Genomic DNA, 25,282 nt, shown 5'->3' on the forward strand with positions numbered 1-25,282 from the left:
ATTCACTGCTGAGGGCCAGGGTTCAATCCTTGGTCGGGGAAATAACGTGCCACAAGCCACGAGGCATGGCCAAAAAAAAAAAAAAAAAAAACACCCTCTTTGGTCTCTGGCAGTACCAGCACCTGCAGTGAGGTCAAGGAATGTGGTCATTCAACACTATAAAGAGCTTAATTCAAAACCCAAAATAACATCACAACACTTCAGATCCTTCCCTGACGGTATGACGCTGTAAAGTTATCACCAAGGCCACCCCTTTAAGTAAATCCTTTAATAGTCTCCCATTCACTGTCCCATTACCCTCCCACTCACTCCCCTTATCAACCCCTGGTCCATGCAGAAAAACCTCAGCCCCAGGCTCCAGTCCACCTTTCGTTCCCTGTTCCTGGTCCTGCCTTGCAAAGTCAAGGCTGCTTCCTGACAGCAGGAGGAACGCTGTCAGTAGTCGAGGATGGGTTCTTACCAATCCTCTGTTTCATCTTTTCAAGAGAAGAACAGAATTCTCTTTAGCCAGTTGGGGGAAAGGGAGAAGTGGTTAATTCTCATGTTAATATATTTTATCCCTCACAAGTAGGTCATCAATTCTTTTTCTTCCTTCTTCCTATATACTCACTGTAACCCCCAGCGAATCTTGTTGAGATACATTGTTGTTGAGATAAAAATCATTTTTTTCCTTCTGGTAGGCATGTGGACTTACAAACTGGAACTGAAATCATAATTGATAGACCCATACAGCAGTTCTCCCCTTTTGGCCATGGTTTTTTAACGTTTCTCACCCTACAATGTTTACTCAGGAACCGATCTGATTTCTTTCTGTATGTTTCAACAGTGTGCTGTGCTAGGTGAAGGGATAAAAGAGAGACCACATCTCTGTCCTGATTGGATGTGGAGTGGGGGGGTGGAAGATTTGTCATTACGTAAATTAACACTGGCATAATAATTATATTCCCGTTGTTATACGGACTACAATAAAAGTACAGTCCCCAATGAAAGCTACAAGACTGAAATTTCACCTCTAACTGGGGAAGTGGTTAGCATTTAATAAAAGTTGACTGAATAAGTGAATCAACACATTCAAATACTACATACAAGTCTTTGGAGAATTCCAATTTATTGGAAAGCCTGCATAATCTTCTCTGTGTTCTCTTTTTGATACACGGCTTACACTCCAAAGAGAGATCTTGGAAGTCTGTATCACAGGACAAATCTTATTGAAATTCCCACTCACTGCTGTCTGGACCATCATTTTCACTGATGAGAAATGGTTTATTACTTTTTCATCACTGACATTCACTTTGCTTGATGAGAAAAAAAACAAAACGAAACAAAACAGTGTCATTAAACAGTAAGCTTGCTGTGATTTGGTTTTGTCCCTTTTTCTAACTTAAGCTTATACATGCCTATTTAACAGGCATATTACCCCATCTCACCTGTGAAGAAGCAAGGTAGGTTGATGGGCATGGACCCCATTCACAGACTAGAGCCACCCTGGGATCCTAACCCCACATTATCCTTTACTGGTTTTGTTTAATGTACAGTCAAGTCGTTGTGTTAGTTTGCTAGGGTTGCTGTAACAACTGCAGACTGAGTGGCTTAAACAACAGAAATGTATTTTCTCACCTGGAGGCTAGAAGTCCAAGATCAGGCTGTTGACAGGGTTGGCTCCCTCTTAGGGCTGTGAGGGAACTTTCTATTCCAGGTCTCTTTCCTTGGCTTGTAGATGGCCATCTTCTCCTTGTGGCCATCGTCTTCCCTCTGTTCATGTCTGTGTCCAAACTTCCTCTTTGTATAAAGGGCACTAGTGATATTGTGTTACAGCCCACCCTAATGACCTCGTCTTATCTTAACTACGTCTGTAATGATGCTATCTCCAAATACGGCTGCATTCTGAAGTACTGGGTGTTAGGATTTCAATTATGAATTGAGAGAAGGCACAATTCAGCCCATAATAGTCATCCTCCTGAAGGGTTCTGTGAACTGGGTGTGACTAAAGTGGCACAGAACTGTTCCTCTTTTCAGAAAAATTGAAGTCGAACACCCGCAAAGTTATCAATTAGATAGATGTATGAAGTACACCATCATGAGATTAGTATTTTGTCTCATTAATGGGTGGTATTACTTAGATAAGTATTCTGCATTGGTATAGAATGAATATTAAAATTAATATTTTAATAACATCTATATTAAACATTATATTAAATCTAGAAATGATCCTACATTGGTTAAGCTTATTTCCCTGTGAGAAACAGGGAAGTATGTGCATTCTCGTGTCCAAGGTCTGGCAGCATCGTAGGTGAGACTTGAATTGTAAGAAGTCATAGAGGGAGAAATGAGTTAGCCCAGGTTCCTGACTTGATCTTCTCCCTCCTGAGATCGTCTTAGGTGTTCTGTTAACTATTAGGCTGTTCTTTCATTTGTGGCCGTCACATCTGGCGACTGATCTGCAGAGTCCAAATACCAATGGTCTCGGCTGTCAGTGAGGTTGCATCTCCCTCATCCTGGAAGTTTCCAGATAAGGATGTTCAGTGGGTTTTACCTCCTGATCTTCCACAAGTGAGAATCTGATTGAAGTGGTAGATTGCAGGCCCTGTCATTCTATGCTCCAGGAGACACACTGGAAAGTGCTTTGTAGCCAAATGGTAGGCGCTTAGGGTACAGGAAAAGGGGACCTGCATTTTCTACCTTTCTGGCTGGCAGCTTTGTTTGACCTAAAATCCAATTACTAGAAGAAGCAACAACACGGTGTGAAATTTAAAAACAAAACAAAATAGATGCGCGCTAGTAAATCCGTTTTTCATTCTAGATTGAAAAGAATCTGGTGTTTCAAGGACAAACAGGAGTTCAACGTGTTAATAAAGCAGAAATACACCATCTTTGGAGACTAGTCTGAAAATAGTAATAAATGAAACACTAGTATAATGGATTGAGAGTTCTCGGTTAAGTCACTGTCAATTGATTTTGCTTTTCTTATCTGTAAAATGGGCTTTTGAGAAGTACATGGCTGAACCTGCAAGAGTGGTATGAAAATCTTGTGTGTGGTCATCCAAGCATTATTCATTTTTCTAGAGAGAAAGTCCATAAACCCCCCATGATTATCTAAGGTGTCAGTAACCGAAAAAGTCTAAAAAATATCTGGACCAGATGACCCCAATTAGCATTCAAGACAATTACAGGTTCTATACGATTTACCTGTTTTGAATCCATCTCTTAGCCATTGTTACTAGGATTTATCGGTCTGAATATTAAGTACAAACTCAAAGTGAGCATACATAATTTGGCCCAGTGTCTCGTGGATTTTAATAGATCTAATAGTTGGCTCATAAATAAATAATGAAAAGATAAATTATAGACAAATTTATGAGATAGGGCAGAAGTGGGCAAATACATAATAGTTCCTAGTCTTTTTTGTCTGTGACAAATGATTCATTAGAAAGACATGTTCCCATTGGTGTCTTCGGAGCTATTTAAAATTCTCAACACGTTCACCGTGATTTTACTTTTCTTCTCATTCTTGAAAGGGTATTAGAGTGAGTGAAAAAGTGACGGTAGGACCTGTATACTGTTAAACTATTTCTAGGACATCTGGTCAAGAATGAAACAAGGCATTCATTATATACCATGTAGTAATCCTCATGAATTTTTGCCTAAATATTCTTGCCTAATTATAGCATACCTCGTTTGTTCTTAAGCCCTAAATGAAATGGTGAAATGAATAGTGAATTGTGGATATGTTTCTAATATACCCTGGTAAGATACAATTGTGTTAAAGAAAATGGAACGTTTTCAGTTTTTTAAATAATATTGTAATTTACAGACATCATTTGCTATGACAATATATAGTATGGTGTTGCATATGTCAGATAAGAAAAACTGGTACCTTTGGACATGCACATAAATTTTAAGTTTTCTATCAGAACAAGATAAGAAAGAACTTAGTCAAATAAGTTATGTTGAAAGCATGAACCTGAATTCAACATTCAGGGGAAAAAAGGGTTGCTTTCTGTTTAATAATTGTCTTGATTTTTGTTTGTTTTATTTTTTATTTTTGTTTCTAGAGCTTGTGTCATCTGTCCCTAAAGAATACTCTTCTGAAAAATCTCATGTGTTCTAATTGGCCTCCTTATTTGGGTCTCCAATATTGTTCTCAATTTTGGCTACACCTGTAAAAAGTACTGATGCCTGGCTCCCCCCACCAAGACTCTGATTCGTTCGGTCTTGGGTGCGGCCTGAGCACGGAGATTTTTTGAAACTCCCCAGATGATTTAGTTGTGTTCACACGCTTGAGAACCATTACCTTAAAGGAGTCACGGTTCTTGGAAAATAGCTGATTCCACATTTGCAAAAAGTAACATCAAGTTAGACCGAGAACATCTTGTGTTGTCAAAAAAGCAAGAACACTTTGCAGTGTATCTGGGATAAGCCAAAATGTAGAAAGAACCCAACGTAAAGAAACTTCCACAATTGATGCAATTTGACTATCAATTAGAAAACAAACAGTCAATTGGGGTAAATGGAATCTATAAAAAAATAACCCAACAACATTAAGTTCATAATAATACAAAAGTCATGTGCGAGTGAGAGGAGTGGGTCGTATGTATAAAACTGTGCTAAAGGGAAGATGTGTTTTCAGTAATATTTATAGAAAATGCCATATGTTCATCAAGTAAAATTATTCAAATTTCTTAGTTATCTTTATTCATTCAACATTTGGATGCCTACTATGTGCCAAATAACGTTCTAGGTACTGGACATATATTGTTAATTTCAGTGAAATCCTTGACTTCAAAAACTATATATTCTGGCTGGACGAAATGAGGGACAGATATACATAAGAACACAGCAGCAAATGCTACAAAGAAGAGTAATTCAGTGTAAGAGGATGGAGAGGTAGAGCGGAATGAGACCATTATAGAGATTACTTTTGGGGAAGCCTCTAAAATTTTAATATTAGAACAAAGACCTGAATAAAGTGAGGAAGTGTGCTTAAGACTCTCTAGGGGAAGAGAGTTCCATGCTGAGGAACACAGCAGCAAGCGCAAAAGCCCTGAGGTGTGAATGGTCGGCAAGAACGCCAACGTGACGGAAGCAAGAAATTGAGGTCAGAGGGCCAGCCAGAGGTCAGATCACTTAACGCTTGAGCGTGGAGGGATACGATCTGCTGGTGTGTGGAGGTGGATTGTAGGGGGGAAGTCCTGGAAACCGGATACCAGTTGGGAGTTCAGGTGTTAGCAGTGGACAGAGAGAAAGTCTTTTTTTTTAATTGAAGTATAGTTGATTTACAATGTTGTGTTAGTTTAAGGTGTACAGCAAAGTGATTCACATATATATATATACACACACATACACATATATATAGCTTCATTTTCAGATTCTTTTCCACTATTGGTTATTATAAGATATTGAATATAGTTCCCTGTGCTATACAGTAGGACATTGTTGTTTATTTTGTATATAGTAGTGTATATCTGTTAATCCCAAACTCCTGATTTATCCCTCCCCTCCTCTTTCCCCTTCGGTAACCATAAATTTGTTTTCTAAGTCTGTGAGTCTGTTTTTGTTTTGTAAATAAGTTCATTTGTATCGTTTTTTTTTGATCCCCCATGTAAGTGATATCGTGTGACATTTGTCTTCTCTGTCTTACTTCAGTTAGTATGACCATCTATAGGTCCATGGATGCAGCTGCAGGTGGCATTATTTCATTCCTTTTTATGGCTGAGTAATATTCCATTGTGTATATGTACCACATCTTCTTTATCCGTTCATCTGTCAGTGGACGGTGAGTTTGCTTCCATGTCTTGGCTGTTGTTCATTTTTAAAAACTAGAGCTGAATAGAGTTTTTGATGGATTGGGAGTATATTTTGGTGAAAGGGGAGAATCAAGAATGGATATTTACTGAGCTACAGAGTTCAAAGAAGAAGTATGTTTAGGGCAGGGAAGGAAGAATCGGTAGTTTATGCTGGACATATTAAGTTTGAAATATATGTTAAATATCCCATTTTTGGAGGGAGGGGGCAATTGGATATTTGGTTGTCAAGCTCAGGTAACGCATTGATGCTGACAACAGAAATTGGGGAGGCAACAAACAGCATGTAGAGAGTATTTAATGCCGTGGTGTCAAATAAGGACCTGGAGAGAAATCAGAGAAGAGGTTTGAGAACTGAGTTCTGGGGTACTAATACCTAGAGGTCAAGATGAGTTAGAGGAAGCAAACAAAAGAGCATGAGATGAAGGAGCCAGGAGCGTGTAAAGAAAACCAGGTATGTGCTTTCCAGGAAGTCAGATCACATTTCCAAGGAGAGAGTGGTAAATTTCACAAATGCTGCTGCGAGTCAAGTAAGATGTAGGCTGAGACCTGAACACTGGGTTTCACATAAATGTTTTCCTGTAAGAGGATGAAAGAAATGTGGTTACAGCTGAAGGGCAATACGAGATGTCAAGGAAGGGACAACATCTAAACTGACAATCAGAGCAAAAGGTACTTTTAAATAAAAGGTGTGTTGTTTACTAAACTTAAGTAAAGACAGTCAGTTCTCACTGTTCACAGTAGTTATGTTCTATAACATCTCCAGGAGCACTGAATTAATGAATACTGAGCCATTGCTCCTAGGGGAAAAATAGGGTTAGATTCCTGCAAGCCTCTGGTCACAGCATTTTCATCACTTGATCAGTACATAACCTTCTTTTAGGTTTGTGTGCGTGTGTGTGTGTGTGTGTGTGTATTTTAAACACCTCTCTTAATGTATATTGTTGATTCATTGACATTCAACTCACAGCAAGAGCACTTAACCCATGCCTGAATGAAGATTGTCTAACACATGTTTTCTCTGTAAAGAATATTACGTCCTTCTTGTGCTTAGGAACACTAGATGGTACTTCAGCGCTAGGTTTACAAATACATTTTAGCAAGGGGGTGATCGCAAATGCAAAATCCATAAACAATGAGGACCACTTTGTGTATCATAAAGTAAATTACCATGTCAAGATGCAGCTACCGCAGCCCCAGCTGAAGAGGAATGGACGATCAAGCTTATAAAAAGTCTCAGAAGAATGGGAGTCAGGCTTAAACTTGTCGAAATCATTGGCACAAAAAGTGGATTGTTTTCATTGTTTAAATTGTTAGACATTTGAACATCAGAACTGCTCCGATTTTATTTAGTGTCTGAAGATTCCATATACTGAGAATTGTGTAAAACGGGGGTGGTACAGAACAGTATAGACCATCTTATCCACATTAGAAAAATTACCCAGGGTTGAAACAACGACACGCTCAGATCCTACGGCTTAACTATTCTACCTGAGCAGGTGCTGCTGTGGGCTAGTGGGCTGGGCCGTCCAGCTTGCTACCTGTACACAAGAACCAATATAAACGTGGTTGAAAGCATTAACAATAATTAGAATTTCTTAGAAGGGGAGCAGTATTAACGTCCCATCATTAGGGCAATAAATCATGTATTAATTTAAGTTCACTAAGTACATTTGTGGCAGCCACAGTATATAAAAGCACCGAAAGTCTGCCTCTAAAATTATAGTGTATTTGAGTCAGAACCCACGTGAGCCACGGATGTTACTCCTAGCCTCAGCTATTCGAGGAGAATTGAGATCTGCCTCAGTTCTTGCTGCCTCTGAATCTGAATCCAACAGAAACAACACAATTCTACGTGCCATTTTTCTAAAAATTAATAACCAGTGAGAGCTTGCCATGCTCAAATCAAAATTCAATATTAGCAATAAAGGAAGTAATGTAAGACCCCTACCTGGTGATTGACAAGTCGTGTAAGTTAAAGGAAACCTAACTTGGCAAGCCCCCTACCCCCCCATTCTCGTTCTCATTAAATTCAGTGTTTCACTGGAAGGCACTGCAGTGTCATGGCTGCATGCACAGACTCTGGTGCCATTTTGCACAGGTTCACATCCCACTTTGGCGGCCTGTGGGCTGGTGAGCTCTGGTAACTTCCTTTCCTCTCTGCCTTTGTTGACTAGCTTTATGGGGCAGATGGTGGTGATGCCTGTCTCACTGCACTGTATGGATGTTACACGAATGAAGGAAAAACGTCCAGAGCTTAGTAACAGCAGATCCTGGCACGTGAGAAGCCACACGTAGGTGTTTATAGCAATCACAAGTATTTTGGCTTTGGCACAGTGATTGGGGTATAATCACAGAACAAATAATCACAAGGTAACTTATCCATCTTTATCTTGTATTAACAAGTCAAAGGAGAATGTAATTAACTCCTGCTTCACTCACCCCCAAACTTCCCATCAATTCACTCACCCCCAAACTTCCCATCAATTCACAGTCAAAAGAAAGATCAAAGAAAGAAACATTCTCAGAGACCCTTAATTCTAATTCCTTTTCTCGATTTTTAAGGCCCTTGTTACTCTCTAATCCCATGTTTAATTGTTTCATGTTTCCCTCTCAGGAAACCAATAGGGTAAGTACAGTGTGATTGTTGTTTATTATACCAAAGTGATACAGATATCTTAGTTCACCCTTCTCATAATGATAAATACGGTGTAATGCAAAAAAAAAAAAAAAAAAGAAAGAAAGAAAAAAAAAGCAATTGGGCAGAGCCATGGTCTGGGCTCCGCTTCTGGGCAGTGCTGTTGGCTGGACGCTGAGGCTGCCCAGTTATACAGGGCCGGGGCGACACTGAACTGTTGGATGGGCCTGCTGGCCTGGCTCCCTGCCTGAGTGGGGCTGTAGAATAGGCTCCACGACTGCCCAAGTTCTCTGGCCAGGCTTCCTGAATGCACACAACTGGAGGGGCTACAAATTTGCTTCCCTGTCTAGGCACTGTGGTAGATCAGGATCCACAGCCAGTATGGCCCACTGACTGGGGACCCAAATCAAGCAGGACTGCCCCCCTCCCCCCCCCCCGAGCTCCCTGGCCAGACAGGACCAGTTGCTCAGCTCTGCAGATGGGCAGAGCCACTGGCTGAGACCTCTGCTGGGGGACTGCCATGAGAAGGAATGGGGTTCACCAAGATCTGAGTGCTGGGTGCTCTAAGCTTTGCTCTCTTCTCCATCTCTCTCTCATCCGCTGTCATTGAGTCTCAGATTCTCCCAGTGACTCCCATGAGGCCAGATCCTAGTGGGTCTTCCAGGACGCGTCCCGCAACACTGGGGGGGCTGGATGTCAACCTGGGGCTCTCTTTTTACCCTGCAGGAACCTTAAGCCCAGGGAGGTGCTCAGGCTGTGGAAGTGTGCTGGCCCGAGGAGAGGCAATGCAGTCAGAGTGCAGCGCTTCTTCTTGCCCCTGTCACGTGCCCTGCTCTCTCTCTCTGGTCCAAGGGGGTGCTTCAGCTTCTCCGCCGCCGCCCCCATAGGTTCTGGGATTCTCCCAACGTTGTCTTGTCTATGGATAGTTGTTAGCTGATACTGTGAGGGCTTCCTGGGAACAACCTATGTCCCCACCTTGATGATGTCACCTCCTATCCATAACACTGTTTTTATTTGTCTTTCATTTTCAATGATTATTCATTGAGAACCATCTATGTTTTAAAAAGGTAGAACAAAGACAAATAAAATACATTTATACCCTGTGAGGAGTGATAAAAACCCTTTAAGAAACTTCATGAAGTGTTTAAAAAAATCTATGAAAAGATAAATATTAACTTCTATTAGAGTTCTTAGAGATGATGAACTCCATATGAAGAGCAACAGTTCTATAGCACTTCTAGAAAATACATCCACAGGTAATTCTTTAAATTATTACTACCATATTCTAGTTGAAAAAACATGAGGCTGACCAAAATTTGCCTAATCTCTTTGATCGTACAAGGGAGCAGGCACTAGAACCCTACTTCAACTTCACAGCCTGTGTTAATTCTCTCAGAACAAGCTGCCGGAAGAGTCTGTCAACACATCCTTTGATGGCAACTTTGTAGTATTGAGCTACTTTCTGGAAAACATAATATAGACAAGACACATAAATTGGCTGGGGTTAAGGAGGAAGAAAACACAATAGTGTCTCTCTCCAGCATTTTTTTTTCCCTTATTCTTTTCTGTCTATTCCCTTTTGGCTCCAAAGGGGCTCTAGAGTTTTTGAAAAAGACTAAGTATTGCCTGTTAAGATGCTGTAGCCTGAAATGAAAGGCTTTCGAAGTCTTTACGTAATATGATTTTCTTTGTTTCCTTCCATTCTTTTCTGGTCTCTGTATATACTTCAAGGTCGTCTACTCTCCTTACATGTGTGTGTTTCCAGTATCACACTGCATTGTCTCTTTTAGCCTCAGAGGTGGCTAGGTAAAGCGCTATAGTTGATCTTGCAAGTTAGGTTTCCAGGGCCAACCGCAGGGAGAAGCCGCCTGTACCTTCCTGGGGTCTGACTGAGGGCCTTGTCCCATTGAGAGCCTCCACAAGAGCAGAGAACGGCAGCTTCCACATAAATAGCCTTATCAAGTCATAACCCCAGGATTTCCTGCTGTGTCTGATTTGTTAAGTTTTGGATTGTTTGGGCTCCATTTAATGTTTTCATAGAAAGTTATTTCACTGTTGAGTTTTTAAATGAGTCAAACAATGGAATATGCTTCCCTGGTGGTGCAGTGGTTGGGAGTCCGCCTGCCGATGCAGGGAACATGGGTTCGTGCCCCGGTCCGGGAAGATCCCACATGCCGCGGAGCGGCTGGGCCCGTGAGCCATGGCCGCTGAGCCTGCGCATCCGGAGCCTGTGCTCCGCAAAGGGAGAGGCCACAGCAGTGAGAGGCCCGCGTACCGCACAAAAAAATAAATAAATAAATAAAATAAAAAAGAATACGACAAAATTAGACACTGTCACTGAATTTCTATCCTACTTTTCAGGGAAACAATTTTACTATAGTAGAAGTAATTATTCCAAGTTATAAGGTATGCAATTCTATCCTAGTAAAAATTAGCTATGTTAACTTTTATAGCCATTTTCATTGACATTTTGAAATAGTAAAAATAGAGTTTAGTTTTTAAAACTGGAAAATTATTCATACCAGTCTGTGAATCAAAGGGTATTATTTCTTTTCCTGAAACCCAACAATAATTTGCTTCTGATTTTCAATAGCTCACTGATTTCTTGTGTGTGTATGTTTTCCTGTGTATAAAATGACACTATGGAGAGATCTTCTCTATGTGGTCTGCATGCTGTGATTAAAAATGGCTTAGAAAATGGCACTTGAACTTAGGCCAGCATTTCCAATGCTTGTTCTATAAAACATTGAAACATTATACAAGAGGGTTCCATCATCAAGTAAATTTTGGAAATGTATTGTTACAAATTTCGTGGGGAATATTTCTACTAGAAGACTTCTCAGAGCCTTTACTATTGTATGTGACTTGGTACTCTGAATTTGCACAAATAATGTAGTATATGGTATCTCCCAAATGCATTTGACCATGAAATGCTTTTTTTCTAAGAGCATCCATTCTATAGTCTACAGAATGAAATTTAGTTAACATTGACTTTTGTAAAATGAGATATAAAAATAGATTTTGTGATAGGTGTTACCCACCATTTTCTTGTTTAAAATTAATATGGTTATTATTTATAATAAAGAAAACAGTTTATATGACCCAGGAAGCTAAAAATCATCTTTAATAAAATTTCTCAAAAGATTATTTCTTTCTCGTAGATTTTTACTACTTATTTTTGAAACCATGCAAAGATGTCATAAGTGGAACATATTTTTCTAAAGTTTTTCTAAAGATATACTTATTTAGGACATTCAGTATAGAGTTAAATGCATCTGCTTTTAAGAAAAATATTTTACTAAACGTTTTGGGTATCAAAGTGTTTTTAATACTCTTTATTACATTTTTTTAAAAAAATGATTTCTAGTCTAAACCAAAATTATCATTGTTTTTTTTTTTTTTTTTTTTTTTTTTTTGCTGTACGGGGGCCTCTTACTGTTGTGGCCTCTCCCGTTGCAGAGCACAGGCTCCGGACGCGCAGGCTCAGCGGCCATGGCTCACGGGCCCAGCCGCTCCGCGGCATGTGGGATCTTCCCGGACTGGGGCACGAACCCGTGTCCCCTGCATCGGCAGGCGGACCCCCAACCACTGCGCCACCAGGGAAGCCCTATCATTGTTTTTACAGAACAATACCATTATGTTATACTCATTTTTTAAAAATTGTGCACCAGTGAAAGTTATATTAAGCTAAGTGTCAACAATAATTTTTGTCATCCCTGATCTTATTCTATTTAATAATTTTAAGCAGCAGCAGCCTTGGGAAAAAATCGGAGCAATTGTCATGTAATAATTTATTAAGTACCTACTACGAGCTTAAGTACAGTGATAGGACCTAGAGAGAATACCAAGAGGAATAGGATAGCAAGCCTTATGATCTTTCTTCATACGTATTTTTTATCTGCTTAAGTTAATTCACTGTGATTTATATACAAATCAGTTTTCAGAGTTTTCATGGGTATCCATTTTAGTTTTTTTAAATCTTTTTATTATAAAGAATTCCATATATACAAGAGTAGTGAAAATATTGAGGTGGGCTCTGTAGAGTTGTTTATGTTCCCTTAAAATATGTAAGGTAGTAGTTTAATTTGTTTGAATTTTTTTATTTCCTTTTTTTCCCAAGAATAATTCATAGGAAATGTGTAATTCTCTGAGGTTACACCTCTTTATTAAGGTAGCTACCAGGACAGTTATTGTCTAAACTCATCATTTCCTGAAGGTTTTGCCAAATGGTGATAGTCTAGTTCTACAATTCTTTCTTCCTTTATTAGCTTAAATACTCTATAGAGAGAAATATCTCTCATCAATTATTTTGTTACCCTGAGATACAATTAGTACAGGAATGACAGGTCAGGTTTGTCTCTTTCCCTTTCCAGTTCACAAAATATTTTAGATGACTTTCTAGCAACTTCAGAGATGATCAATGAAGGTTTTTATGTGTTTCGTTATTTGATATCATTGTGAATTAACGGATTTTAAACATATTTAACGTATTTTAATTTGTTGTCATTATTATACTTATTAATGTTCAGACTTTCCCATCTTTGGTCAATGGAAACCTTTTCAGTTTGGCTGTTGAGTCCTTTGACATTACCTTAGTCTGTAATAGGTTCCTTAACTTCTAGTGTGACAGGATGGCTAGGCTTATCTTGTACATTTCCTACCCTAGGCCTGACTTCAGTTATTTCTCAGGGAACTCAGGTTTCTTTTAGGGAGGAATGGTATTTTGAGACCACAGCTGTGTTCCAGGGATACATCTTGTTAGTGGGTTGGCCATTTGTTTCCTGCCCTTTTAGTGGACCAAACTGAGAAAATTTCTCAAGAGGACATATATTATAGTTCATAGCAGTAATGCCAGTTTAAAGTTAGAATTACACTCTTTTACCCTAAATTGTTTGATTTTACATTTTTTTCTCTTTTAGTGAAATTCTAAATTCCTAATGGCATTAACATAATCACTTATTTCCTTGATCCAGTAGTAATGTCGACATTACAGTAGTTTGAGAATATCAATATCAATATCATGGATAACAAAACGATTACTGAGAAGAATTTAAGAAATCTTTGTAGTTCTTTTTGTCCTACTTAGTTATGTCCTAATAGAGTACATCAAATTACTCTGCTTTAAAATCACTAGAAATATTCTCTTTTATTAAGCCGTCAACTTGATACATAGGTTCATTTGTTTTATTTTGTATTTTCAAAAGTTTTATATGTATGTAACATGATTCCAAATTCAAACCTACAACTTGAAGTATATTCAGAGAAGTCTGGCTCTGCACATGTGCCTCAGCCTTCCCTCATTCACAGGTAACCATTTTATATAGTTGTATTATCTCTTGTTTATTTAACGGTTTAATCTTCTATCTCTTAAAAACATGCAAACAAACATAAAGATATATGTATAGTGTAATTACATATGCATGTGTCTGCATTGTATGCCCTTCCCTTCCACCATAAACAGTAGCGCGCTGCATGGCAATCGCTTTCAAATTCACCTGCAAACCCCTCATCTGGGGGCTTGTTAAAACACAGATTGCCAGTCCCATCCCCAGAGCTTCTGATTCAGTAGGTTTAGGAGAGCACCCAATTTTCTGCATGTCTAACGAGTGCCCAGGTGATGGTGATACCGCTGCTGCGGGTCTAGAGACCACACTTTGAGAACAAGTGCTGTGTATAGTATTCTTGACTTAACTTCCCACTTAAGATGACATTCTGAAGATCACTCCAGGGATACAGAAAGAACTTTGTTTCTCCTCATAGCTGCACAGCATTCCACAGGGACGAGGTGCCACAGTTTATTCCACTAGTTCCCTAATGTGCACATCGAAGTTTGTCATTTGGGGAGACACGATGAGTTAATCGTATAAAGAATTCAGCCTATCCGTTCTCAGTCTTACTGGAGCAAGAGCTACTTTCTTAAATTAATATATTATAATGCACCATTTATTCTCTGAAAAATAACTTGTACATAACACAGGCTAACTACATGCATAATTTTTAAATGAATATAATTTCTTAAATCTAATTTAAAGAAAAAATAAAAGGAAAGCAATTTATAATAAAAGAATATGTATTTGATATGTAAATGACCATGCATGACAAATCTAAATGACATGAAGCAATTACATGTTGAAGTAATGTTTTGGATATATTGGGTTTTAAATAAAACATAATTAAATGAATTTCACATGCTTCATTTTACTTCTTTAATGCAACTACTAGAAAATTCTAAAATTACACATGTGAGTAACATGAGGAATAAATATCCTATTATTTTCTTCAGGGGCATTAATAAAAATCGTCATCATTATAGGGATAACATCTCTATTAACCACTTACAAGCCAGGCACTGGGATAAGCCAATGTCATCAATAGTATAGGTACCGCCCATATGCAAGCAAGATGCTTGCGCTTACATCAGCTTGAATATGGCAGAGATGGCAGTATAAACACAGGTGTGCTGAATCTGCAAGTCTAATACAAGGGCAGCATCGATATCAGTCATGTAATTCGCTAAAATGGTAAAAACAACTTGTGTAAAGTTCTGACCAAAGTAATCTTTCCTTGATTAACATGGTAGCTGAATTTCTGGAAAACTCAGTGCGTTAAGCATTAAAACTGTGCAACAAATACTTTATGTTTTTATGTAAGGTTTTAGGCTGAGTCAGTTAGGCTGAGATAGTTATGAAATGTTTCATCTGAGACTCTTCAGTGGCATTCTTCATTGGGCAAGGCTGACCCAAGATTTATTATACCACCTGCATCCTTTGGCTAGATGCCAGGAGCACCCACCAAATTGGGACAACCAAAAAAACGGACCCATAGATTTCCAGAATGCCCCCTAGAGGGTGGTACCTACACTATTGGTGACATTGGCTTATCCCAGTGCCTGGCTTGTAAGTGTTTAATAGAGATGTTATCCCTATAATGATGACGATTTTTATTAATGCCTCCGAAGATAATAATAAGGTCATACTTATTCCTCACGTTATTCACATGTGTAATTTTAGAATTTTCTGGTAGCTGCGTTACAGAAGTAAAATGAAACGTGAAATTCGTTTAGTTATGTCTTATTTACCCCAATATACCCAAAACATTATTTCAGCATGTAGTCAATATAAAAGTTTTTAATGAGATGCGAAACACTCAAGGTATTATCACATTCCTTCTCTTCCTAAGTGCGGTTCCGTGTGTATTTTACACATGCAACGCATCTCAGTTCCAGTCAGTCCTATTTTGATTCCTCGGCAGCCCTGAGTGACTGTGGCTGTAACATTGGTCAGCATAAGTCCAGTCACGCTTAAACCACACTTCCTGGGTTCGAATCCCTGGTCTACCTCTTACTAGCTATGTGATCTTGGCCTCTTTCCTTAAAAACTCTATGTGCCTCAGTTTCATCATCTGTAACACATGGGTGGTAAAAATAGAATCTATGTCAAAAGGCTTTGTGTGAATTAAAGAGTTAATAGTACTTAGAAGTAACACAGTAAGTTCTCCATAAAGGTTGATTGATATTCTATAGGCTTAGTTTTTTTTTATATCCAGAGTTTATTAAAAAGTAATAGAAAGATGTCAAAAGCTACGATAGAAACAGAAACTTTTCATCAGTAGATGACAGAACGCATGTGGAATCTCCTTTCTCCACCTCACCCCGGCCCGCACACACACACACGCACCTCCCCAACAGTTTCTCGTAATAGTTCTTTCCATCGGGATTATCCGCCGTACTCTTGCCAACTTTGGTGGAAAAACAGAAGCACAGGATCCACTAGTGTTTTAGCTGCTCCTGATACGAAGTCTTAGAGCTTTGATTTGATTTTGATCCCTCACCACATATCCCGTGTTAAGGGAGGTGTAGATTTGAAGCTTGCGGTCGCCTGCTGACTTCTAAGTAAACAGAAATGTATGCAGGCAGGATCGTTCGCATGAGTATTTCATCGTTGGCCTCCTTGCCGAATCACACGTCAGAAGCGTGTGAATGATCTAGCAGTTGAACGTGGTTGCACAGTTACTGACAGGTCACCCTATAACAAGAGTTCTGTCCTTATTACCCTGCCCGTGACAAACTTTTTCATGTCAAAAAGAAAATTACAGGAGGTGGTCATGGGACGTGAAATGTCGCAGTAGAAATTAAAAATGTTTCCTTTTATTCTCCATACAACAGACATTCTTCTATTTTCAGCCTGCTGGTGCCATTTGCTATTTTTTCAGCAATGGTGATAGGAATTGTAGGTAAACCTGATAATAGACTCTTAAAGTTTTTGTGTGCAAATTGAAAGAGCCCATTATAGTGCCTGCCTTTCCTGAGGTCTGGCAGCCTCGCCGATACGGTGTATAAATACGACACCAGCAGAAGTTATAACAATAGTTTTTGTCAGCCTGTCTGAGATGGTTAGAGAATAGCAGGAGGGAATAGCACAGTAACCCAGAAATGTCCACATTCTTCTGGCCCCTCTTCCTGTGATAAATCTCTTGTGAACATTGCAGAGAGGTATTGTTTGCATCTGGTGTATCTCTGTCTAGAGTGTGGCTACGTGCATCTCTTCCTTCTTTCTAAACTGTGGCATAAAAGCCAATTCAGTTCTATGCAGAAAAACCTATAAGACACTGTGCACGAAGGGAGAGAGAGAATAGATTTGAATAAGATGAATTAACTACTTGCTCTACCTTCACCGTACGACATGTGAATAGTGCACGTTTGTACGTTTAAAAATCTAAGGAGTGTTCTTTTGTTCTATGAGAAGAATAACTCTCGCAGATGCTGGTTTACTGCAAAGTACATCAGATAACTTACAGCTAACTGAGAAAATCGGGGCTCTGAATTCTACATAAAATTTTGTTGTTCCTTAATAAAAGAAAGAAAAGAAGTAATTACCATAAATGCTGGCAAAATATTACATTCAATTAAGTATGTCTAAGTGTATATTTGAAAGAAATTAGTGAGGAATGTAAGAGGGTAGAAGAATGGAAGCTTTGAAAGACACGTTTTCAGTCTTTTATGAAAAACATTCAGAGATTGTCTGTGGTCTTGGAATTTGCTGTCTGGTTCTTCCTGCCTGAAGTCCCCGCACCTGTCTGCTTTTAGGTCACACATCATGCGTATTTCCTCCTCTGAATTTTTCTCGTTTCTCACACCCAAACTGGCCTCTTCCTATCACAGACTCACTCTACCTCATTCTTACATGTCCCCCGAGGCTCAGTTTGAGTCTCATGTCACCCATCAAGTTTTTCCGAACTCCCATAGCTCTTTTTTTTTTTTTTTTTTTTTTTTTTTTTTGCGGTACGCGGGCCTCTCACTGCTGTGGCCTCTCCCGTTGTGGAGCATAGGCTCCGGACGCGCAGGCTCAGCGGCCATGGCTCACGGGCCCAGCCGCTCCGCGGCACGTGGGATCCTCCGGGACCGGGGCACGAACCCGTGTCCCCTGCATCGGCAGGCGGACTCCCAACCACTGCGCCACCAGGGAAGCCCCATAGCTCTTTCTTTAATGATCATTAAAAAAAAAAATTTATTGGCGTATAGTTGATATACAGTGTTGTGTTAGTTTCAGGTGTACCGCAAAGTGAATCAGTTATACATATATCCACTCTTTTTTTTTTTTTTAAGATTCTTTTCCCATAAAGCCCATTACAGAGTATTGGGTAGTGTTCCCTGTGCTATACAGCAGGTTCTTATTAATTATCTATTTTACATATAAAGTAGATATATATTTTATATATGTAATGGCCTATATGGGAAAAGAATATACAAAAAGAGTGGATGTATGTGTATGTATAACTGATTCACAAACCCCTATAGCTCTTGATTTTGCCACCTTTACTGCCTGTGGTGTTGGTTAGAGTAATTTCATAAGTATCTACTGTATGCCCAAGGTCACACAGGTAGTAAGCGGTAAAGCCAGGATCTTAATTCACAATGAATCCAAGCTTACCTGGGGTTTTCCTCAATGGAAATTGCATATTAAGTCCACATGTGAGATGGTGGTCAGCTCTTCCAGAATTTCCAGGCTTAATTGGACCGGCTTCTCATCTGTGATTCCCCTATTGTTTATCCTTCCTTTGCTACATTAAATTATAATGGCATGATGGTAGCATGCCCGAAGGCAAGGACCGGGTCTTATGTTTTCACCTTCGTAGAGTCAGCAGTAGAAAACTGCAGCCCTCAGATAAGTGTTCAGTAAAGGTTTGGTGAGATATATACCACTTACGACACGACCATAGTTTCTCCTTTTTTTCATATAGCTGATATAAATGTATCAGGCAACAGAATTCACCTTGCTAAGAAAAAAAATGCCCAAACCAAAACCAAAAAGCCCGAGGTCACACTGAAAAGTCTTGGACGCTAAGTATTTCCAGGTGTTAGATGATAACCCACTATTTTAAGCAACAGTCTATATAATAAATTCAATGTACTCAGAATTCAAATGATGCCTCAATGCTCATTAAAATGAAATCTGAATTCATGAAAGTAATGACTATATACGTAACTCTGGGTCACTTTGCTGATCTGAAGCCATCTCCCTGATTCATATTTGGTATTTAGTTTCACAAATAATATATTAAGTGCCTACTGCATGCATTGTGTCATTCATTTTATATTCATGTAATGCCTTCACTGTTCACATTCTCTAAACACCTTGATACTTTAATGTGCTGGACACATGCTTTCTGAAAACAGCGCTTCATCAAGCTAAGTAGTATATCTCTTTAACTTTTTTGTCACAGAGCTTGGATTAAAATATTCAAGTATTGAGCAGCAAATACGTCTAAGTCAGTATTGCATTACTGTTTGTCTCTTGTTCTCAAACAGAATGTTATTCATTGAGAGAAATTATCAGTGGCAAATAATAGTTTCATGGCATAATAATTGTGACATAAGAATAAGAAAGAACATACAAAACAGTGGATTATACCTCCATGTTAGTATCTTTATATTCTTCCCATTAATACCCGAAGCCTGTGCTGTCGCACTCTCCCAAGATATTCCTGTTTGATATCATTTTTTACTTCATGCGTTCCTTAATGGGGTTATTTTGGTGTGTGTAACAATACTGTATTCTAATTGTGTGTGAAGTTGCATGCTGCATTTTTTTGTTCGTTTGTTTATTGCGGTACGCGGGCCTCTCACTGCCGTGGCCTCTCCCGCTGTGGAGCACAGGCTCCGGACGCGCAGGCCCAGCGGCCATGGCTCACGGGCCCAGCCGCTCCGCGGCATGTGGGATCTTCCGGGACCGGGGCACGAACCCGTGTCCCCTGCATCGCCAGGCGGACTCTCATCCACTGCGCCACCAGGGAGGCCCCATGATGCATTTTTGTACTGTTTTTGTTTCCCTATCCACTGATTGAAAGTGTTTATACAGGTATTAGTGTTCTAAAATTAAAATTTTCCTTAATTTTTTTCATTTAAAACTGTACTTTTATTTGATGATTTTTTAAATTAAAATGTGTATTGGAAAGCCTGTGTATATTTAAAACTATAATTCTAGAGTACTTTGACCGATTTTTTTAACAACCATTCAAGAATTCTTGCAGTGTCTTTTGAATACTCTCATTTGTCCTTTGAAAGCACATTTGAATTTTTTGAAATAGCCAGAAGTTATTCAGTGTCAAATCTGTTCAGTAATTTTGGTGATCACACTGGGTGGTACTACTTTAGAACAAGCACAAAACTGAACCACAAAGATACGTTTTCTTGTGTGGCTCATAAAGTCATTCTAAGGAAATCCATCCATAGGACTTCTAATGAGGAATATATCATTAAAAGCAAGGTTCTGGTGGGCTTACCTTGAAGTGAGTTTGATAAGGGTTTCAGAGAGGGATGTTAAAGCAGGAGAGCTATCTCATCCAGACTAGGGTAATGGGGGAGTCAGGGAAGGTTTCACTGATAAAGTAACTCTTGAATTTATCAAGATGAATAGCAATTAGAAACATACAGAGGGTGAGAAAGATCATTCCAGGAGGATAGAGCATTACGTACGAAGGCAAAGAGGCAAGAGAATATGTAAAATGTAGTTCTTTAAGGCTGGAATATAAGGTTAGCAGAAGATGGTGTTGAGGAAAGAGGAAGGGTCATTGTGAAAAAGAACTGTGAATGCCATGGCATGAAGTTTAGACTTTATCCTGAAGGTTAAGAAATGCCTTGATTCATTTGAAGAATGGGTACCTGACATGGTCAAATGTTACATGACAGAAGGATGATAGAGAAGTCATAGAGAAATGGAATGGGTACAGTAAGGTCCGGGGAGGAGCAGGGTTGGGTCAGTAATGCAGTCAAGAAAGATGGAAGTCCAGCCGAGATAGGGATGGAGAAAAAGGAGTGATTGCAATGATATCAAGAAGGTAGGATCAGCAGACCTGGTGGCAAAATGAGTGTGTTGAGGAGAAGAAAAAGTAAAAATGCAAGGTAGCTTTCAGCCTCTTCGTTTGGACTTCTGAATAGATGGTGTGGCTATCACTGCGTTAGAAAATATCGGGCAGGAAAAATATAAGATTTCTTTTTGTTCAATAATGAATTAAGTTTGAGATGTGTTGAATCAGTAGTGCCTCCGGGCCATACGTGTGGAATTGTCATTAAGGTTAATCGGTATCAGTCTGGAGATCTGAGGGGCAATTTGACGGGATATTTATATCTGGAATTAACAATAGACAGTGAATGAAGCTTTGCAGTGAATGCAGTCCATGAATTCAAGAGTTTGTAAAACAAGATGGAAAAGAAGATAATGATACGCTTCTGGGGAGCCACCGAATTTCAGGCTACTGTGGAGGGGTTCAGAGGATGCGCAGAAGGAATAGAAAAACCGGAGATCAGGATGTCATGGAATCCATGGGAAGTAAGTGTTTTCAAAGGGAAGGAGGTGGTCAGTGGTGCTGAAAGCCTAGATCAGTGCATGGCACCTAGGAAGCACTCAATAAATGTTGCTTGTTTTACTCTTAGAATCAAAGTTGTGGCGATAGCACGCACACTTCTGTCTCCTTTTTTAAACTCTTTATATTTCATTATGACAGTTTTTCCTCTATTCTAAAATATTCCTAAAAATATACTTTTTTGATATTAGCCGTATGAGCTGTTTGTATATTTTGGAAATTAACCCCTTGTCTGTAGTGTCATTTGCAAATATTTTCTTCCAGTCCGTAGCTTGTCTTTATAAAGTATAGTATATTTTTATAAAGACATTTTACAAATGTCTTTATAAAAATATAATTTTTGACGCTACAGAATATTCAAGACCACGCTCTGGAGAGGTCACTGGGCAAAGCCATGTTAAGTCTTGATGAGCATGGGACTCAACATGCATAGGGCGTTTAGAAGGACTACAGTGGGCCAGGCTAGATGGACAGTGGGAATGCCATCAGGTGAGGGAGTTTCTCTGATGTTTTTGCTTCTGAGTTCACTATGGCCAACCTCCTCTCTCAGGATTTTATCTTAGCTGAATACTGCCTTAGGGTAATGTGTATATTCAACTAACCCAAAAGCAAGGGCACAGAGGGGAGAATAGAAATATCACCAGCAAATGGTCAAGACAAAGTACAGATAATAGTCTGACCGTGTCCTAAATTTCAAAGATTGTAGAGTGATATTGGGCATGATGGGGAAGTCAGCCCTCAACAATGTCTTTTAAATTTCTCAAATCACTGTAATCCAGACCGATCGTCTACTATGTTTACTGTGGTGCTGTCTTCCTAGAATCTCCATTCATTATTCTCCTTTGAACTCTTGATGCTTTCTTCTGTGTGGAATTTTCTGTTTCCTGGAAACCACTTCTTGGTTTTCTTGATTCTTTTCTCTCCTTTTGGCAGAATACATTCTCCGGAAGCTAAATCAGAAAGGAACAGGGGAGGTAAAATTTCTGTTCACATTGGATATCTGAAATTATCTTGATTCCACCCTGAGTTGATTGTTTACTTAGCTGGGTATAGAAGTCTAACTAGGGAAGAGTTTTCCTACAGAATTTTGAAGGCATCGTTTCAATGTCTTCTAGTTTCCAATGTTGCAGTTAAGAAGTCCAAAGACATTCTGACTTTGTATATAACCTATTTTTATCCCTCTGGAATAAAACCTTGTTGAAATTCTGGCTCCTCCACAAGTTCTGAAGTTTCGTCATAATATGCCCTGGTAAAGGTTTATATTCATTCGGTGGGCTAAAGACTAAGTGGGCTTAGAAATTTTATTGAATTATTTTATTGGTGATAGTTGGAAGACAATTCTCCGTGGTTCCTCAGAGCCTAGACCTGCACAGTCTGAACATTTTAAGCAAAGGGCATTTTTGATCAGTAAACAGTCTTGGAAACCAGAGATAGTGTATCCCTCTAGAGATATCTAGAGACATGCTTCCCTAAAGATGTACCAGAATAGTAAAGATAAAGCCTTCTACTTCCTCCTAGAGGTATTTGCTTACATTCCAGGACAATGCTTCATCTCTCTCTTTCTGGAAGGTAGCATGACCAGATGGGTCAGAGCTCTGAAACTGAGGACTCCCTTCTCAGTGGTGCACCACGATGCACACACAGGTAAAACCCAGCCCTAATTGTGTCACCCTGTGGGGATCGGGACCCAGCACAAGGCGCTGTTCCAGCAGCTGTTCTGCTATGAGTAATAAATGCTTTGCATCCCTGAAGCAGGGCTATTGTGTCTTCTGTCAACATATATTTATAAATCTCTGGCAGGCTAACTTACTAGCTTTCAAGTAGAGTGAAATCTCAAACCCTTCACCATTTTTGACTTAATAATGATTCCTTTTAGTCCGTTTTACTTGTTTTTTTTTCCAGGGATTGTACCTCCTTGGCTGGTTCTTTAATATTTTATTTCCCGTATCAGAAAATTAGGATATTTTAAAGCTTTCTTCTCCCTGCACAGTTTGATTTTGTGGGTTTTGGTTATCTGTTTTGATCTCCATCTTTTATGCTAAAAGCCTCTTTTGGCATAAAAGAGTCTTCTCGTCCTCTTTGGCTGATTTTTCATATTTAAAAGTTGGAGACAAAAATACTAAATGGAAATTCTACTCATTTTGGTAGCATGTGTGACTTTGAACTTGACTGGGAGAGCTCGAACTTGGGAGATCTGGCTGCTTTCTTTTGCTATTTGCTATTAGGTAATTTTGGTGTTTCTTCTTGGGCAGGTCAGAATCCCCAGAAAAATCCTCTGTTATTATTCTGTCTGGAGGGTAAAGGCCATACTGCCAGTTTTCAGGGAGTGGAGAAAAGGATGCGGACGAGAGAGGTAGTCTGAGCATTCAGTATATACATATATCCTTAATTCCTGTTTGGTGAATAGTGACTCTGTCTTCTCCTGTGTCTGGTGTCCCCTAGTTAAAAAGTCCTGTTTTACTCTCCAGAGAGTATATCTCCAGACTGGGGCCCTAATGCAGGGCAAATTAGGACTGCTTCACAGCCTTTCCCACTGTTACCTTAGGTTTTAGCATCCCTAGGTCTGTTAAATCTGTTACCACTTATCCTTTGCTTTTTAGCCTCCAAAATTCTTTTGCTACTCTCTCCCCTCTCAAGCTTCCTATTTCTGTAGGTTTATTACGTAAATATGTTTTTTACTGACGTTTTAGGGGATATCAGGAAGGAAGAGTATGAAATGTATACACGTAAATTGCCACGTTCCCTGAAACCTGGTTTGTTTCTTCACTTGGATTTTTTCCATTCAACTTTTTAACCCATTTAAAATTGCAAAATAAGAAGCTAGCATTCGTCTTTTTTTTTCTTTTCTTTCTCAAATAGCCAGTTTTTTAAAAGCCATTTTTAAGTGTTGAATTCTTTGTCCTTTGGCTTTTGATAGCTTGTGATTATTAAAGGCTAAGGTCTAGTTCAGGACTACCTCTTATGTTTCATTCATCAATTCGTTTGATTCTAACACCAGTACAATAGTATTTTAATGATGATACTTCTAGGGAGAAGCTTAATATCTTGAATGTCAAGTCTCAAGGGAAGGGTTGCAGTTGTTTTTATTTGCCTCTCAAAAACACATAGATACTTAACAGTGTTTAAACTCTAACAGGAGAGGACCAAGAAAGAAATTATAATGATGTGAGAATGAGAGGAAGAATGAAATCTTTTAAGATTTACTCATTCCAAAATAAAATTGTTTATTCATTCGAATTATATATCATATGAATATAAATATATTTTACAAAATTATCAAACTTTATTTAAAAATTATAGAATGTATTTACTCATTCAAAAATTTAAAATACATCATTTTTAACCATCCACTCTATGCTAAGTAAATTTGCTCGGTAGGTGAAATGAGTAGAATAATACCGTTTTTCTTTTCCACTGCGTAGAAGTATCAGAGGGTTTTATATGTGATGAATGTCTGCTGTTCCAGGTCCTGTAATGGATGGTTTACATGCAAGTTTACATCTACTCTTTATACTAACACTGTAAGTATGTAGTATCCGAATTTTCAGGGATATAGAAACCGTGGCTCAGAGAAGTTAAGTTACATGCATAAATTCACATGGCTGTGAAATATTGCTCCTGAATGTCAAATCCAAGTTCTTCTAATCTCCCAAGTATAAGAAAAAATGTTGAGAAAAAATAATTTGATGATTTTATAATATAATGCTGTCTAATTCACATAATCTATTTAAGAACATGAGTTTCTTTAGCTTGGGTGGAAAGTGGCATTTAGAATATTAGAGAGATAAAATAGTTAGCATATTTTATTAAGTCAGGTTTAATAGATGATGTTCAAGTAAGAGTATTTGAGAACTGAGAATATAAAATCAATTAGTGCATTTCCAAGCCTATTTCAGACTTCCTTTTCTGGTTCCCAAACTTTTAAATATTAAGAACAAATGTTTTAAATTATATACATATTATATATAAAATATATGATTTA

This window comes from Neophocaena asiaeorientalis, unplaced genomic scaffold (genome assembly GCF_003031525.2).
Source record: "Neophocaena asiaeorientalis asiaeorientalis breed wild unplaced genomic scaffold, Neophocaena_asiaeorientalis_V1.1 scaffold267, whole genome shotgun sequence".
NCBI lineage: Eukaryota > Metazoa > Chordata > Mammalia > Artiodactyla > Phocoenidae > Neophocaena > Neophocaena asiaeorientalis.